This window comes from Notechis scutatus, chromosome 1 (assembly GCF_049901735.1).
Source record: "Notechis scutatus isolate UNSWTSFEM ecotype Mainland chromosome 1, rNotScu1.2, whole genome shotgun sequence".
Classification (NCBI taxonomy): Eukaryota; Metazoa; Chordata; class Lepidosauria; order Squamata; family Elapidae; genus Notechis; species Notechis scutatus.
In genome coordinates, this window is record NC_142009.1 from 15,106,472 (window position 1) to 15,121,765 (window position 15,294).

Below are 15,294 nucleotides of genomic sequence, written 5' to 3' on the forward strand. Positions count from 1 at the left end.
AAGAACTTTCCCTTTTAATTTTCATCCACCGCTTATAAGTCTCTGGGAATGATGTATCTTTTGCAAATTTTAAGTTCCAGGGTACCTTTGTTGTTACTTTGTCCCGGTCAGCCAAAAAACACCTTTCACTTCTTAACTTCCTCCTGCACTTTCTTTCCCGGCTGAGTGCTTCTTTGTGGCGGCCATTCTGACCGCCGCTCATACCGCCTTCAGAAAAGGGAGTTTAGCCGGCTAGGGAAGAGAGGTGCGATCCTCTCGACCCTGCCAGATCCCCCCTGTCTTCACCACCTTCTACAGAGGTGGCTAGCCCTGAAGCTGGATGGCTCAGGGCACTCCAGCGGCGAGCGCAGGCAAAAACCGCGCACGATCGTGGATTCCTGCTTGCCCCGAAGTGCTGCAAACCGGACCTCCTAGGACTCAGTTGCTCTTAATATGATCACAGAGGTCATTTATGTAGAGTATGAAGAGAGTTGGTCCTAGAACACTGCCTTGGGGGACACCACTGTTGACAGGTCTTGCCTTCCACTCAAAAAGGTTGAGAGTTCAATCCTAAGTAGCAGCAGATGTTTCTCTCCTAGGGCACCAAGAAAAAAAATTCTGCTGCGACCTTCACATAAGTGTCAGGAAGGGCATCCGGCCAGTAAATGCTCAACTCTTTCTAGTCACCCTTACTTGCTAGTCACCCTACAGGGTCCTATAAAAGGGAGTCAGGACAATAGGTTGACTTTAAAACCTGCAGCAGAACTGATCAATCCCTGCTCACCAGCTGTTTTCCCTGCATTTAGGCTTTAATTGAAATGTCATTTGGGAAAAAAATGCATAGTGCTCCCGTTTGACTTCAGCTTTCCTTCCCTCCTGCTCAACCCATTTGCTTTCTATCCATCTCGTTGGCAACCATACATCTGATGAAGTGGGCTCAAGCCCAAGGAAGTTTGTGCCACAACAAACCCATTTGTCTTGAGGTTGTCACCCAAAGTGCTGTATTTATTATTTCAATATCATTATCCATATACTCTGATACAGATTTTGGGAAAGTCGACCAAGATAAATGCGATCGAAAGACCTCGTGCTGTTATTATGATTATTACACCGCAGAGCTAGTCTCGGAATTATACTTATGTTAACAGAGGTGGATCTTGGACATTAATATAATATTAATGTTATTGTTGTTATCGGGCTAAGGAGCTAGAAGCCACACTAGGGGAAAACATAGGATTCAAAGAATTCTGAATGTCTGTATGATGGTGAGTTATGATGGCATTGATTTTTAGGGCTTTGAAACCAAACAATAAGGTATAAGATTGATAGAAATACAAATGTCGATAGAAATGCATCATTATCATCATCATCATGATTGTACTGCATGCTAACTCTGCCCACTGCCAGGAGTTTGATCATGACAGGCTCAAGGTTGACTCAACCTTCCATCCTTGCAAGGTGGGTAAAATGAGGATTCAGATTTTTTTTTGGGGGGCAATAGGCTGACTCTGTAAACCGCTTAGAGAGGGCTGTATGAAGTGGCATATAAGTCTAAGTGCTATTGCCATCCTCACCATCACCACCACCATCATCAATCAATCAATCAATCAATCAATCAATCAATCAATCATCAATCTTGTGGCCTTCCTCTCTTCCATCCCTTCTGTACATCCCTACATTCACCCCGGAGTAGAAGAACGGCGACGGCAAGGTGTGAAATCCTTCTAAGAGGTAAGTAGGTGGCGGATGACAGCCGGCGCGGAAAGGGTTACCGGGACCCCAACGTTCGGGTAGCACGAGGATCTGCCGCTTCTTCCTCCTCTTCCTCCTCCTCCTCGCGTGCAGAGTTTTGACGTGGGCGAGACGGATCGGGAGGAGTTGGAGGGTTTGCCGACTCGAGGCAGGATTGGTCTCCCACCGCCCCCCGCACCCATCTTCTCAGCTGCCAAGGCGCTCGGCCGGCCGGCTGCGTGGCTGAGCCGCTGCCGGACCGAAGCGAACCCTTCCTCTTCCTCCCCCCCCCCAAATTGCTTCGATCTTCCCCCCTCTCTGCATCTTCACCTCCCTCCCTCCCTCTCCCTCTCCCTCCCTCCCTCTCTCTCTCCCTTCCCTCCCTCCCTCTCCCTCTCCCTCCCTCCCCCTTTCTCTCTCCCTCTCTCTCTCCCCCTCCCCCTCTCTCTCTCCCTCCCTCTCCTTCCCTCCCTCTCTCTCTCTCCCTCTCCCCTCCCTCCCTCCCCTCTCTCTCCCTCCCTCCCTCTTTCTCTCTCTGTGCCACCCACCCAGCCACCCCCGTGACGAGCGGAGGCGGGCGGGGCCCTCGGCCATGGCCACCTGCTGCGCGGATTCGCCGCCGAGCTCCACGCACGTCCGGGACCAGCCGGGCGCTCGGGGGGCAGCCGGCCGCACGTGAACCGAACGGACCCCGCCTTCCACCCACCCAGCCACCCCCGCCCCCGCCAGCCAGCCGGGCGCTCGCACGCTTTCCCGAAGGGGGCTTTATGCGGAGGCTTCCGAGACCCCCTTTGGAGGCCGGCGTGGGCTCTTCTGTCTCTGCTTTCTGGGGGAAGAGGTCGGCGGGGGGAGGAGGGAGGATCCGACCGGCAACCCCCCCTCTTAACGGACTCGGCACCACCCGGAGGCGAGGAGGAAGGTGCCAAGCTCGTCCCGGGAGGCGGGAGCCAGACCTGTAGGAGCAGCAGAGCCGCCTGCCTGGAAGGTGAGCCCCGCCGGTCCGACGCCCTTGCCCCGTTGGCGAGAGAACCTTCTCCCCTAAGGCAAACGGGTGAGGAGGGGAGGGGAGGGCGAAGGCGCGGGGGTCTCTCCGACGTGCCCAAAAGGAGGAGAGGCGCCGGGAGATGCCCTCGCTCGTGGGGAGAGGAGGAGGAGGACAGGAGGAAGAGGAGAAGGAGGAAGAAGGAGGGAGGAGGAGGAGGCAGGCGGGCCGTCCGGGTTGATTCGCTTCTCTCGGGAGCGCGGGAACCGGGCACCTGGCGCGGGGAAAAAAAGCTTCACCTCGGCCGACCGAAGAGACCTGTTGGTGCCCGAAGCCGACGGTTAGAGGGAAAGGGTTGACCGAGCTGCTGGAGTTGACCGAGCGCCAGCCAGTCGGGGAGGTCTGTCTGTGCTCAAGTTTTCACCTCTTCATGCCTGTGTGTATGCCTGTGTGTGTTTGTGGTGGGGTGTTGTTGTTGTGTGGTGCGAGTCTAAAGCGGCGTCGTTTCCAAGCGGGCTGTGGCATCCAGGTTCGGGAACGGGGCCCGGGGCCGAAGCAGTTGCCGGTGGACGATCTCGGGATCGGAGCTGGCCACCTTCTCTTGACTTCTAAATGTAAAAAAGAGGCGCCTCTTTCTTCAAGATCTCAGGGCCACCAAACGACACCCGCCCGCCCCCACCCCCAGCCCGGTGTTCCTCTCGTATTTTGGACTGCAGTGCCCATCATTCACAACTGGGGCAACGGGTATTATTAGCATGAGAGAAATCTCCAGCTGGGGAAGGGAGATGTATTCAGAACCTCCCCTGCCCGTTTCCATGTTGTGCTTCTCTCCATCCTTATCAAGGTGTGTGTGTGTGTGTGAGTGAGTGAGTGCGTGCACCATTGTCAACACTTGAGCAATCGTGCCCTAGACAGGTGGCAAAAAATGATAGGGGATAGAGAAATGCGTGGCAGGTCCTGAACCCGCTGCAAAGGTTCCTGTTTCCTCCTACAGATAACGCGTAACAGATACATAACATTTCCCCGCTTTTCCAACTGATGGAGAGCTGTGAAAGGTTGCTGGAGAAAGCCAGTTTCTGTGCTTCAATGAAGCCGGGCTTGATAGTGTACCCAAAGAGTGGGTTGTTTCCCCCCGCCCCCCGAAAATAACTACAAAGTTGCTAAACATCAGGTAGGATGGTCTCTTTGCCAAGGGCAGGAGGAAAGAGAAGTGTGACTAAGATAGAGGCGAGTAGAAAAATGGGGTACCCTTAAGTCCGGTCTGCACACTGGCCCTGTGTTGCTTTCTTTCTTATTTTTCTTGCATTTCCTTTCCTTTTTTTATTTAATCGCTATTTGCTGGGGGATTTTTGTGTATATGTGGATTGCATGCATTTACTCTATAGTATTCCTACACAAAGGGGGGAGGGGCTCCAGGCATAAAGGATCTACTTTGTGTTTTGTTTGCTGCAAAGCAACCTTGAGATCTCTCCAGCCAGAGACCAGGAAAAACCATGACACGTTGCTAGACTGATCTCTCCTGGATCTTTGATCATTAATAGACTTAAGAAACAGACCCAGCATGGAAGTGGATCCCATTCTAAACATTTTCGTACATACGTGGTTGTCCCACTGCCTCCCAATTTTTTGACCTTTCAGAGAGGGATCTATCTTTTGGGTGGATTAACCTTTGGTGGCTTTTATGATTAAACAACCTGCTAATCCACCCCAACTTCTATCCACCCTGGTTTGCTGGGCTAACATTGGAAGTACACCATTATGTCAAGAGACGGTTGCTCCCAACTCTTGATTTAAAGAGGGAGGGCTGCCTCTAACTTCACATAGGAAGGTCAGAAGAAGCTTGGCTACCCTTCAGTTACACTCCCAGTTCCATCTTGGTTTCACCCTTAGGATTGGATGACCAGGCAAAGCCCCATGTGCATCTTGGAAGCCCTCCAGAGACGAGGCTGTTGTCCTTCCAGAGATGAATGGACAGCTGAGGGGAGGAGGAAGAGAAGTGTAGGGGTGGTGGTGTAATATGTAGTCCTGGAAGGCTTCTTATCCAGGATCAGACAGATTGTTGCATTGAAGTGACCATCTACTGATTGAAGTGATTGTGCTCTGCTGGTTGCAAACATCTGGAAGCTCCAGATGTTTCTCAGTCTACTTGCTCTGCACCAACATGAGTGAGGTTTAGTCTCCCATGGAGACATAGCTTCTGTTGTTCATTCCTCCCCACCATTAGATGTGTGGATGGGTCGACATCTCTTCCTTAAACTTGAATTATCCTTGGGTAATGTTGTGGTATGTGTAAATGGTGAATATCAGGTCCCGGAGGCAAGCTGCCTTTTTATTGCACCAAGCCATCTGTTGTTCCTTTGCAAGGTCTCAAGAAGTGACCTTTCGTAGGTTAGCAGCTGACATCCTTGTTAGAATAGGCGTGCACAATTTGGGGACAAGGGCACCGTAAAATGCACAACTGTGCTTCTCATATCTATGCCCTGGCCTTCTGATCTTTGAACTTCTACAGAGATGGGTCGGTAGGTGTTTATTTTGTGGATAGGATGTGTCATACCACGATTGGATGCCAACATGCACGGTTCCTAACACCCACTCGTTTCGGGACTTGGAGAAGCAGCAAATGTGTGCAGTGAACGGATGGGGAGGGGAAAGGAATTGCAATCTGCCACCATTCTTACCCAGAGCTAGATATAAAATATTCAAAAAGCCTCACTTGTGCAAGGTGATTTTGTAGAGAAATGGGAAATCCCGAGCTGTTATCTTTATGCTTTTATTTTGATGACAAACATTTATTTTTCTCCTTGAGCCAGTACTTGAAGTCTGTGGTGCACCTTATCTGAGCTGTCCTTTCTGCAGTCCGTCATCCCAGGTTTGGGGGTATCATCTGTTCCACTCCGTTTATTCCCAAATAAACATGGGCTCAGTCCATCTGCTTTAGACCCTGTTATTTCCACTGAGTTGCATGCCTTATCATTATACGTGGGACCATTTCTGTTTAATATCTAGAAAAAGATTCAGAAAAATCCACGTACACTTGACAATCTAGGATAAGGCTAAACCTGAGCAGCAGAGGTGGAATTCATTGGATTAGGTCTCCAGAGACCCGGGTTCAAATCCACTTTTAGTCATGGAGAGCTCATTGATCAGAGAACCAACTAGAAATAAAGAGAAACTTCTTCACAGTTTAGAACAATTAATCAGTGGAAGGACGTTGCTCTCTGGACGTTGTGGATGCTCTATCACTGGAGGTTTTCAAGACGAGATTGGACAATCATTGGTCAGGAATGGTATAAAGACATGATGGTAAATCTATGGCACGCATGCTGGAAGTGGCATGCAGAGCCATCTCCACTGGCATGCGAGCCGTTGCAGGTCTACTGGGCAGGTGCATGCACCATCCGCCTGCCAGCTGATCATTGGGTAGCTGCCGCGCATTTGTGGGGGGCAGGGAGTGCGCAGGAGACGCGTGTACATCCACACAGAGATGTGTGGTGCGTGCGGGGATTACATGCACATGCACAGAGATTCACGGCGCGCAGAGAGATCACATGTGCATGTGTAGAGGTGCGGTGCACACAGGGGGTGCATGCGCAGGGGGCGTGGCCCCCTGTGTGCATTGCCTTATGAATGCTGGCACGTGTGCACATGGACTTAGCCATCACTGGTTTAGAGCAGGGTTCAGCAACCTTAAACACAAAGAGCCTTCTCCCACAGGAAAGAAAACACCGGGAGCCACAAAACCCTCCTGTGCCTGACTTATTTCCTGACCGGCCACAAAACTAGCATATGTAGTTGAATTAAAAGTTCTGTTTTCTTCTGAAATTTTCCTTTTCTTGGATTTATCCATGGTTGGCCTAGCAGGGGTCAAAAAGCTCAATAAATCACGTGCCAGCAGGTATCACACATTGGCGGATGTGACACATATTTTGAGCGATGGAGCCGCAGCAGAGGGATGAAAGAGCCACATGAGGCTCCAGAGCTGCAGGTTGCTGACCCCTAGTATAGAGTCACCTGCTTGAGCAGAGAAGACTTTCAAAGGTCCCTTCCAACTCTTATCAATTAGTTTCTCAGTCAACTTCACAGGACTGTTGTGGGGAGAAAATGGAGAAGGGATTTCCATGCCAGCTGCCATGAACTCCTGCACCTTACATGGTTTTGTGCAAGCTTAGATTCACACATGTGAATCTAATGTCACCTGTTTTGCCAGAGCTGAATTAGTTGCCTGTTTGTCGGGGACTGGAGGCTAAAACATATGAAGAATGATTACAGGAACTGGGCATGGCTAGTCTAGTGAAGAGAAGGACCAGGGGAGACAGGATAGAAGTCTTCCAATATTTGAGGGGCTGCCACAGGGAGGAAGTGGTCAAGCTATTTTCCAAGGCACCCGAAGTCCAGGCAAGGAGTAATGGATGGAAACTGAACAAGGAGAGGTTCAACCTGGAAATAAGGAGAAACTTTCTGACAGTGAGAATAATCAATCTATGAAACAGAAGTTGCCTTCGGAAGTTGTGGGAGCTTCATCACTGGAAGCTTTCAAAAAGAGACTAGACTGCCATCTGCCAGAAATGGTGTAAGGTCTCCTGCTAGGGCAGAGGGTTGGATTAGATGACCTACAAGGTCCCTTCCAACTCTGTTAATCTGTAGAAGCTTTCCTGAACCTGTTTTAAAACCCTATATGGTTTGGTTATCTGAAAAACTCTTTTCCCAGTTGCTACCTGACCTACTAGAGCAAGGAGGCAGGTAGATTATGGATCTTCCCCTCCCACTCTGTTAAGAAAGTTCATGTTATGAAGGTCTTTTCCATCGCTAAGCAAAGCGGCTGTTAAAGGAGTTGCATCCAGTTTTAAAATCTTTTCTGGCACATTAAGGGAATTATTGCCGTTGTTAAGTGAATCACGTGGTTGTTAAGTAAATCCAATTTCTGTGATTGACTTTGCTTGTCAGAAAGTGGCTAGGAAGATCATACATACTGCATGTCCCTGGGATGCTGCAACTGTCACAAATACATGCCAGTTGTGATGTGCCTGAATTTTGACCCTGTGGCCCTCGGGATGCTGTGATAGTTAGAATCATAGAGCTGGAAGGGACCTTGGAGGTCTTCTAGTCCAGCCCCCTGCTCAAGCAGGAGAACCTATACCATTTCAGACAAGTGACTGTCCAGTGATGAAACACCCACAGCGCCTGAAGGCAAGCTGTTCCCCTGGTAATTGGTTAATGTAACTGTTGCTAAACAAATGGTTGGAAGTTGAGGACCACAGAACAGTGTTCCAATAATTGTGTTCCAGCCAACAAACTGTACAGTAGGGTTGTCAACTTACAACCACAATGGAGCCCAACATTTTCTGTTGTTAAGTCAGAAATGTGTTGCCTTGCCCCATTTTACGACTGTTCTCACCACATTTGTTAAGGGAACCACTGCTGACGTTAAATTATTAACATGGTTGTTAAGGGAATCTGGTTTCTCCGTTGACTTTGCTTGTCCGAAGGTTGCAGAAGGAGATTGCATGACCGTGGGACACTCTGCAAGAGTCATAAATGTGAATCAGTTGTCCAACATCCAAATAGAAACCATTATGACTATGGGGATGCCACAACGGTCATAAGTATGAAAAACAGTCATAAGTAACTTGGTTTCCGTGCCGTTCTAATCTCGAACAGCCACTAAGTGAACTGTTGTAAGTTGAGGATTACCTATATTATGGTTAAACATGATGATGTAGTTTATGGAACATCCTTCATCTTCAACTTAGAACTAAGGAGAAATTTCCTGAACAGTTAGAACCATTAACCGATGGAATAACTTGCCTCCATAAGTTCTGAATTCTCCAACACTGGAAGCTTTTAAGAAGAGATTGGACAACCATTTGTCTGAAATGGTATAGGGTTTCCTTCCTAAGCAGGGGGTTGGACTAGAAGACCTCCAAGGTCCCTTCCAACTCTGTTATTCTATTCTATTTCCACAAACATCTGATACTGTGGTAAATCGTTCTTTCTCTCTTGTAAACTCCTTGCTTTCTCGTGTGAATCAGGGAGATGATGATTTAAGTTTGTTTTCTTGCAAGGTGATCACCAAAATTGCAAGAAGAAAAGGGTCGTCCTTCCAATTTTCTGAAAAAAACTATGCAAATGTGAAATATTAATAAAGAGATTAATCCTCATTATGGTATACCAACATGGATCCATCCATGGAGCATCAGGCTGATAACAGTGACTTGGCGTGAAGCCTATATACCGGCTGAAATCATAGAAAAGTTTAACTATGGTTTAATTGGGTATGTTAAATTGGCTGGGTTAACACATTGCATGAATCAATAAAAATGGCTACCTTGAGGACTGGGTTTGCATGATATGCTTCATAAACAGAGATGGAGACCTTACAATAGAACAGTTGTGGTATCGTAGTTGTAGGTTGTCAATCTCTGGAGGTTTTTAAGAAGAAGCAGGACCACAGGAGCACTGGGTATGGGGAGCAATAGAATAAAAAAAATCTAGATCATGACTGTGTTCAATAAAAACAATTGCCTTAGATAGTGACTGTGTTCTGTGATACCAATAAAGAAGAATATTTGTAGCTCAGGGCTGAAATGAGGAATCTTTGGTGCTCTCTGGGCTTGGTGGTTTTCTTGCAGACTGTCGATGGAGATTCCCAGTCATCCAGGTCATGGTTGTCCCAAAGGTGCTTTTTTCAAGAGGCAACTGACATTCTGGTTTTTCTTTGAAGATGTTTTGCTTCTCATCCAAGAAGCTTCTTCAACTCTGGCTGGATGGTGGGGAATGGAAGGATTTATACTCCTTGCAGACAGCTAGTCATTTGCATTCTTTTTTTCTTGCAGATGTTTCTGCAAGGCGCCATCACCAGTGCTGTGTTCTGTGACTATGAAACTCTGCCCTCTCTTTTACATGAATTGTGGCGTTTATGGGTGGGTGGGTGGGTTATCCACACCACCACTCATAACTTCATAGACCTCAGATACTGTCCTGGCTGGACAGGGACCCCTTAGAAAAGTTTAATTGGTTTTCCTACACCTACATTGCAAGAGGCTGGACTATGTATGCTGATAATTCCTTCTAACTCCATAATTCTGTGATTCTAACTTCTGTGATTGAAATAAAGCGCATTATTATGGCTTAGTACCAGCTGGACAATGTTTGTGAAGGTTGTGGGTAGAAGACGGTGATGACCAGTATATGATGGCTGGCTGGCTGGCTAAGGTCAACTCATGCACCAGGTGGATGTTTTCCACCCACCACTGAGATTTGGCATTTTTCTTCTTAATGCTGAATTTAAGCTCCTTTCTTTCCTCTTCGGGTTGTGATACCGATGTTCTCTGAAACAACTCCCAGGGGTTAAGTGCATCGACATCACAATATCTGTAAGACAGATTCATAAAACAGATGCATATTAATAAAACCATCATCTCTACGGTCCTAATGACAGTTTTTACTGCAGAAAAGCAAAGTCTTCATGACTGTTCCTATTGCTTGCTCTACTGCCTTAGATTACCCACTTCAAAATGGGGAATGAAATCACTCATTTTAGATAATTCAGGTAGACCTCGACATACAACCACATTGGAGCCTATAATTTCTGTTGCTAAGTAAGAGAATCGTTAAGTGAGCTGTGTCCCATTTTGCAGCCATTTTGGGGGGGGGCACAGTTTGTTCAGTGAATCATTACAGTTTTTAAGTGAATCATGCAATTGTCAAGCGACTCTAGCTTCTCCCATTGATTTTGCTTGTTGGAAACCAGCTGGGAAGGTTACCAAATGGTGATCATTTAATTCTGGGATAATGCAACCATCATAAATCACATGCCAGTTGCCAAGTGTCCAAATTTTGATCCTGTGACCATGGGCATGTCACGTGAAAAGCAGTTATAGGTCACTTTTTCGGTGCCATTGCAACTTCGAACAGTTGCTAAGTGAATGGTTGTAAATCAAGGACTACCTGTATTGGTGGGAGAAATTTTTAGGCTCCTAACAAAAGAACATTGGAAAATCCATGCAGGGTTTTTGATACAAGGTTGTCCACTCTTAGCATCATTTCATTCCCATATTCTAATACCTATCCTACCATAGCAGAGGCAGGATATAGTCTCAATTCTAGGGGAACCTATCCTCCAGTTCTACTGGCGGGCTTCCCAGAAGCATCTGGTTGGTCATTATATGAAAAGATATGTGGGAATGGCCTTAGGAGATGGAGGCAAAAGATATTGCCATGGGGATGGTCAGATAAGAGTGGTCGTAGCCTACTGCCACCTAATGGGTGTAAAACAGCTCATAGGGGTTGTTGTTGTTCAGTTATTAAGTCATATCCTACATTTCATGATTCCATTCACCACAGCAGGACAGGCCACTCCGTCCTCCTCTGTCTTCCATTGTCTCCTGGAGTTTGCCCAATTCATGTTCGTTGCGTCAGTGACTCTGTTTAACCATCTCACCCTCTACTGTCTCCTTCTTCTTTTGCCTTCCATTGTTCCCAACTTCAGGGTCTTTTCCAATGAGTCTTCTCTTCACATTTTGGTGGCCAAAATATTTGAGCTTTAGCATCAGGGTCTGTCCTTCCAAAGGGCGTCCGGTTGATTTCCTTTAGGATCTCCTTGAGTATTGATCTTCTTGCAGTCCGAGGGACTCTCGAGAGTCTTCTCATCAATCTTCTCATAAGGGACCTTCCCCTAAATTCTGTGGCTGTAAAGGAAATAGCGGGAGATTTATACATTTAGATTTGCAAGGTTCTGTTAATATAGTGTTACTACATATTAGTTTATATAGTTGTGTTTTGTATCTAAAAAGGCAAACAACAGTCTTGCAAATGTTAATACCACTTTATAATGCTTTGGTAAGGCCACACTTTGAATACTGCATCCAATTTTGGTTGCCACAATGTAAAAAATATGTTGAGACTCTAGAAAGAGTGCAGAGAAGAGCAACAAAGATGATTAGGGGACTGGAAGCTAAAAGATATAAAGAACAGTTGCTGGAATCGAATATATCTAGTTTGGTGAAAAGAAGGACTAGGGGTGACATGATAGCAGTGTTCCGATATCTCAGGGGCTGCCATAAAGAAAAGGAAGTCAAGCTATTCTCCCCTGAGATCAGGACAAGAAGCAATTGGATGGAAACTAATCAAGGAGAGAACCAACTTAGAACTAAGGAGAAATTTCCTGACAGTTAGAACAATTAATCAGCGGAACAACTTCCCTCCAGAAGTTCTGAATGCTCCAACACCGGAAGCTTTTAAGAAGAGATTGAATAACCATTTGTCTAAAGTGGTGTAGGGTTTCCTGTCTAAGCAGGGGGTTGGTCTAGAAGACCTCCAAGGTCCCTTCCAACTCTGTTATTCTATTCTGTTCTGTTCCATTCCATTCCATTCCATTCTATTCTAAATACTCTCATCTTTTCTATGTGCTTGCAAATCATTCTGCTTAGTCGTTACTGGACATTTACTGCTTAGTATTTGGCAAATTAGCAGCAAATCCTTTTAGTTGTGTCCTAAATTTGATAAGCTTTCAGACAACAAGGCATTGTGTTTGTCACTGATGGGTTGTCATCTGCTTGTCTTCCGAGCATCTCATTTCCCCCTAAAGCAGGTGCTGGCCTAATATACGTCCAGTTCATGCAAGGGATCGTTCAAAACATGCCTCCAGTGAGGGAGGCATGTCAGCCAAGATCTGATTTGCGATTGGTGATCAGGTTCATTGGGCTTTGTGATCTGTCGGTTGAGTCGGCTTGATTTAACAAATTCACTTCACTAAAGTTATGCATGCGTGTGCATTCTTGTGACGGAATCCCTTCAGGGAGCTCCACTTCCCTTAAAGACAATGAATCAATTTGACAATTCCCAAGACAGCCTTGTGAGAATGCAACCACCACTGTTTTGCAGGTACATGAATAACTTTATCCACAGTTAGTTACAAAATCTGGCTCTGGGGAATTCTTTGTATTGCTCCTCTGTAGTGGCTCAGTTTTAGACCTCATCCTAAGCTAAGGTGTTTTTCAGTCGTGTTTTAATGAGCAAGTGGACTGATTCACGTATTCTTTCCAAGCCACAATGACTGAAGATCTCTTGCTGAACCAAGTTCACAGAAATCACACAATGGCTTAGCTTATCTTGAATTCCTTCCTTCCTTCCTTCCTTCCTTCCTTCCTTCCTTCCTTCCTTCCTTCCTTCCTTCTTTCCTTCCTTCCTTCCTTCCTTTAAAAACTATTTTTATCGAGTTATAAAATATTATAAAATACAAAGTACAAAAGCAAATAAGAGGACAATGAAGGGAAAGGGAAAAGGGAACAGAAAACTGAGGAAGGTTCGGGAAAGAAAAAGAAATAGAAACATTGACTTCAGAATCTGTTACAGTAGAAAAAGGCATTACCAAAAAATCACAACTTTTGGTTTTATCATAGTAGTAAGTATGAACCGGTTGTTTCTGCAAAATCCCGTCAATCTAATCCAAGGGTGTCAAACTCAAGGCCCCGGTGTCTGATCCAGTCTATGGGGTGCTGAGATTTGGCCGACAGGGCTGCCCTGGAAATAGTTGAGGATTGGCCCACGGTGCCTCTGCCAGTGAAAACGGAGCTTGGGGGGGGCATGCGTGGCCCTCCCGAGTTCTGTTTTTGCTGGCAGAAGGTTGCAGGAGGCCTTTGTAGCTGAAAACAAAGCTCCAAGCCTGTTTTCGCTGGCAGAGCTAGGCCCTCATAGGCACCCCCATGACACAAGTGATGTCATGCCGGCCATGCCCACCTCAGCTTCCCAAGGTCAAACAGAACCCTGATGGTGGCCTTCAATGAATCAAGTTTGACACCCTTGGTCTAATCTACAAAACCCAAAGTCAAAATTTCATTCTTTTCCACATCAAGCAGGGAGTTGAAAAGTGGTCTCCATGTAAAAACAAAAGTACAAATAAATGTTCTTTTTTTTTTTTTAGCAGAGTAGTCAATTTTGCCATTTCAGTCAACTCCATCAGCTTCTGCAACCATTCTTCTATAGTAGGAGTCAATATTTTTTCCACGCCACAATGACTGACGATCCCTTGCTGAACCAAGATCATAGAAATCATGTAATAGTTTAACTTATTTTTTTCCTTCCTTCCTTCCTTCCTTCCTTCCTTCCTCCCTTCCTTCCTCCCTCCCTCCCTCCCTTCCTTTAGATTAACAGAGTTGGAAAGGACCTCGTAGGTCATCTAGTCCAACCCCCTGCCCAAGCAGGAGACTCTACACCATTTCTGACAGATGGCAGTCCAATCTCTTCTTGAAAGCTTATCCCTATCCTAACTCTATCCCTAAGCCTAAATCTAAGCCTAATCCTCATACCTACCAACAGTACCTATCTTTGGTTTTCTCATTCCCCTTCCTCAAAAAGGATTCTGAGAAATTAGAAAAGATTCAGAGAATCATAGGGTTGGAAAGGATCTTGAAGGTCTTCTGAACAAGCCCCATGTTCCAACAAATGAGAAGACAACATGGTGATGGAGGACTTCATGGATGGTGGAGCACAGCCCTGTAAAAGAGACTCGGGAATGCTAGCTTGAGAAGAGAAGACTGAGGAAAGATATGATAGTAAATACTAAAGGGGTGTCGCATAAAAAGAATGTAACGTGCTGTTATTTATCATCTATTGTTAATGGCATGACTTTTAAATATCGGTTCATGGTGGCACATTTACTGTATTTTGAATCAAGCATTAGTAATGATTTGTTTGAAGCACTATCTGAATAGAATGATTCCAGGCGCAGATCAGAGGTGGTATTCAGCAAGTTCTGACCAGTTCTGGAGAACCAGTAACGGAAATTTTGAGTAGTTCAGAGAACCGGCAAATACCGCCTCTGACTGGCCCCGCCCCCATCTATTCTCTGTCTCCTGAGTTCCAGCTGATCGGCTGGGTCTTCTTTTGTTGCCCTGCACAGGAGAACGGAGCTGGAAAGCAGGTTAGTGGGGTGGGGAGGGAATAGAGATTTTGCAGTATCCTTCCCCTGCCACGCCCACCAAGCCACGCCCACAGAACCGGTAGTAAACAAAATTGAATCCCACCACTGGTGCAGATGATTTCATGGGGCAGGAAAGAAGGATCTCTGTGCAGGAGAAAAAAAGATACCTTGCCTGTTTGCAAGACAGGTTCTGCTTTGAATGAGTTCCAGAGACAACGGGACCTTTTCTTTATCATTCCAGGGGATGAGATGGGATCAGAGGTTGAGATTACAGGGAGGTAGTTTCAGGTGAGGAAGAATCTCTCACGTTAACTGAGGACTTGATGGATCACAGGATTCCCTGGGGTCAATATAGAGAAGGGGGTGATGCTTTTGGAAAAGACCAAATTGCGAAATAGTAATAATGTTCTAGGTGGTATTTTAATACACTCTGACAGCCCTGGTCCTATTTAATCTATGAGAAATTGCATTCGATTGTTCTATTTTGTAAACCAATCATTCTTTACAACGTCATTTCTCAAATGTTGCGACCCTGAAGTCAAATAATGCAATCCTGTTGTTTGGGTATCGGAGTAATATTTTCTTACATCTAATTCAGAAGAGATCTCTGCTTCCTATTTACTTGCTTCCCTCTCAGTCTTGGAGAAGTTTTGGGGGGAAAACAGAATTGATTATACTACCC

General features: G+C 46.2%; 1 protein-coding gene across 2 annotated transcripts in view; it reads left to right on the forward strand.

Moving 5' to 3' along the window:
* The window catches only part of CALN1 (calneuron 1), a 258,116-nt gene that overhangs the window by 54,900 nt on the left and 187,922 nt on the right, over positions 1–15,294 (forward strand). Inside the window, exon 1 of one of the 2 annotated variants that reach the window (XM_087957570.1) lies at positions 2,289–2,695. The exons of the other annotated variant lie outside the window; for it this stretch is intronic. The gene's annotated coding sequence lies outside the window, so the exon portion shown is untranslated. Of the gene's footprint in view, positions 1–2,288; positions 2,696–15,294 lie in introns of those variants that run through there. 2 annotated transcript variants of the gene reach the window in all.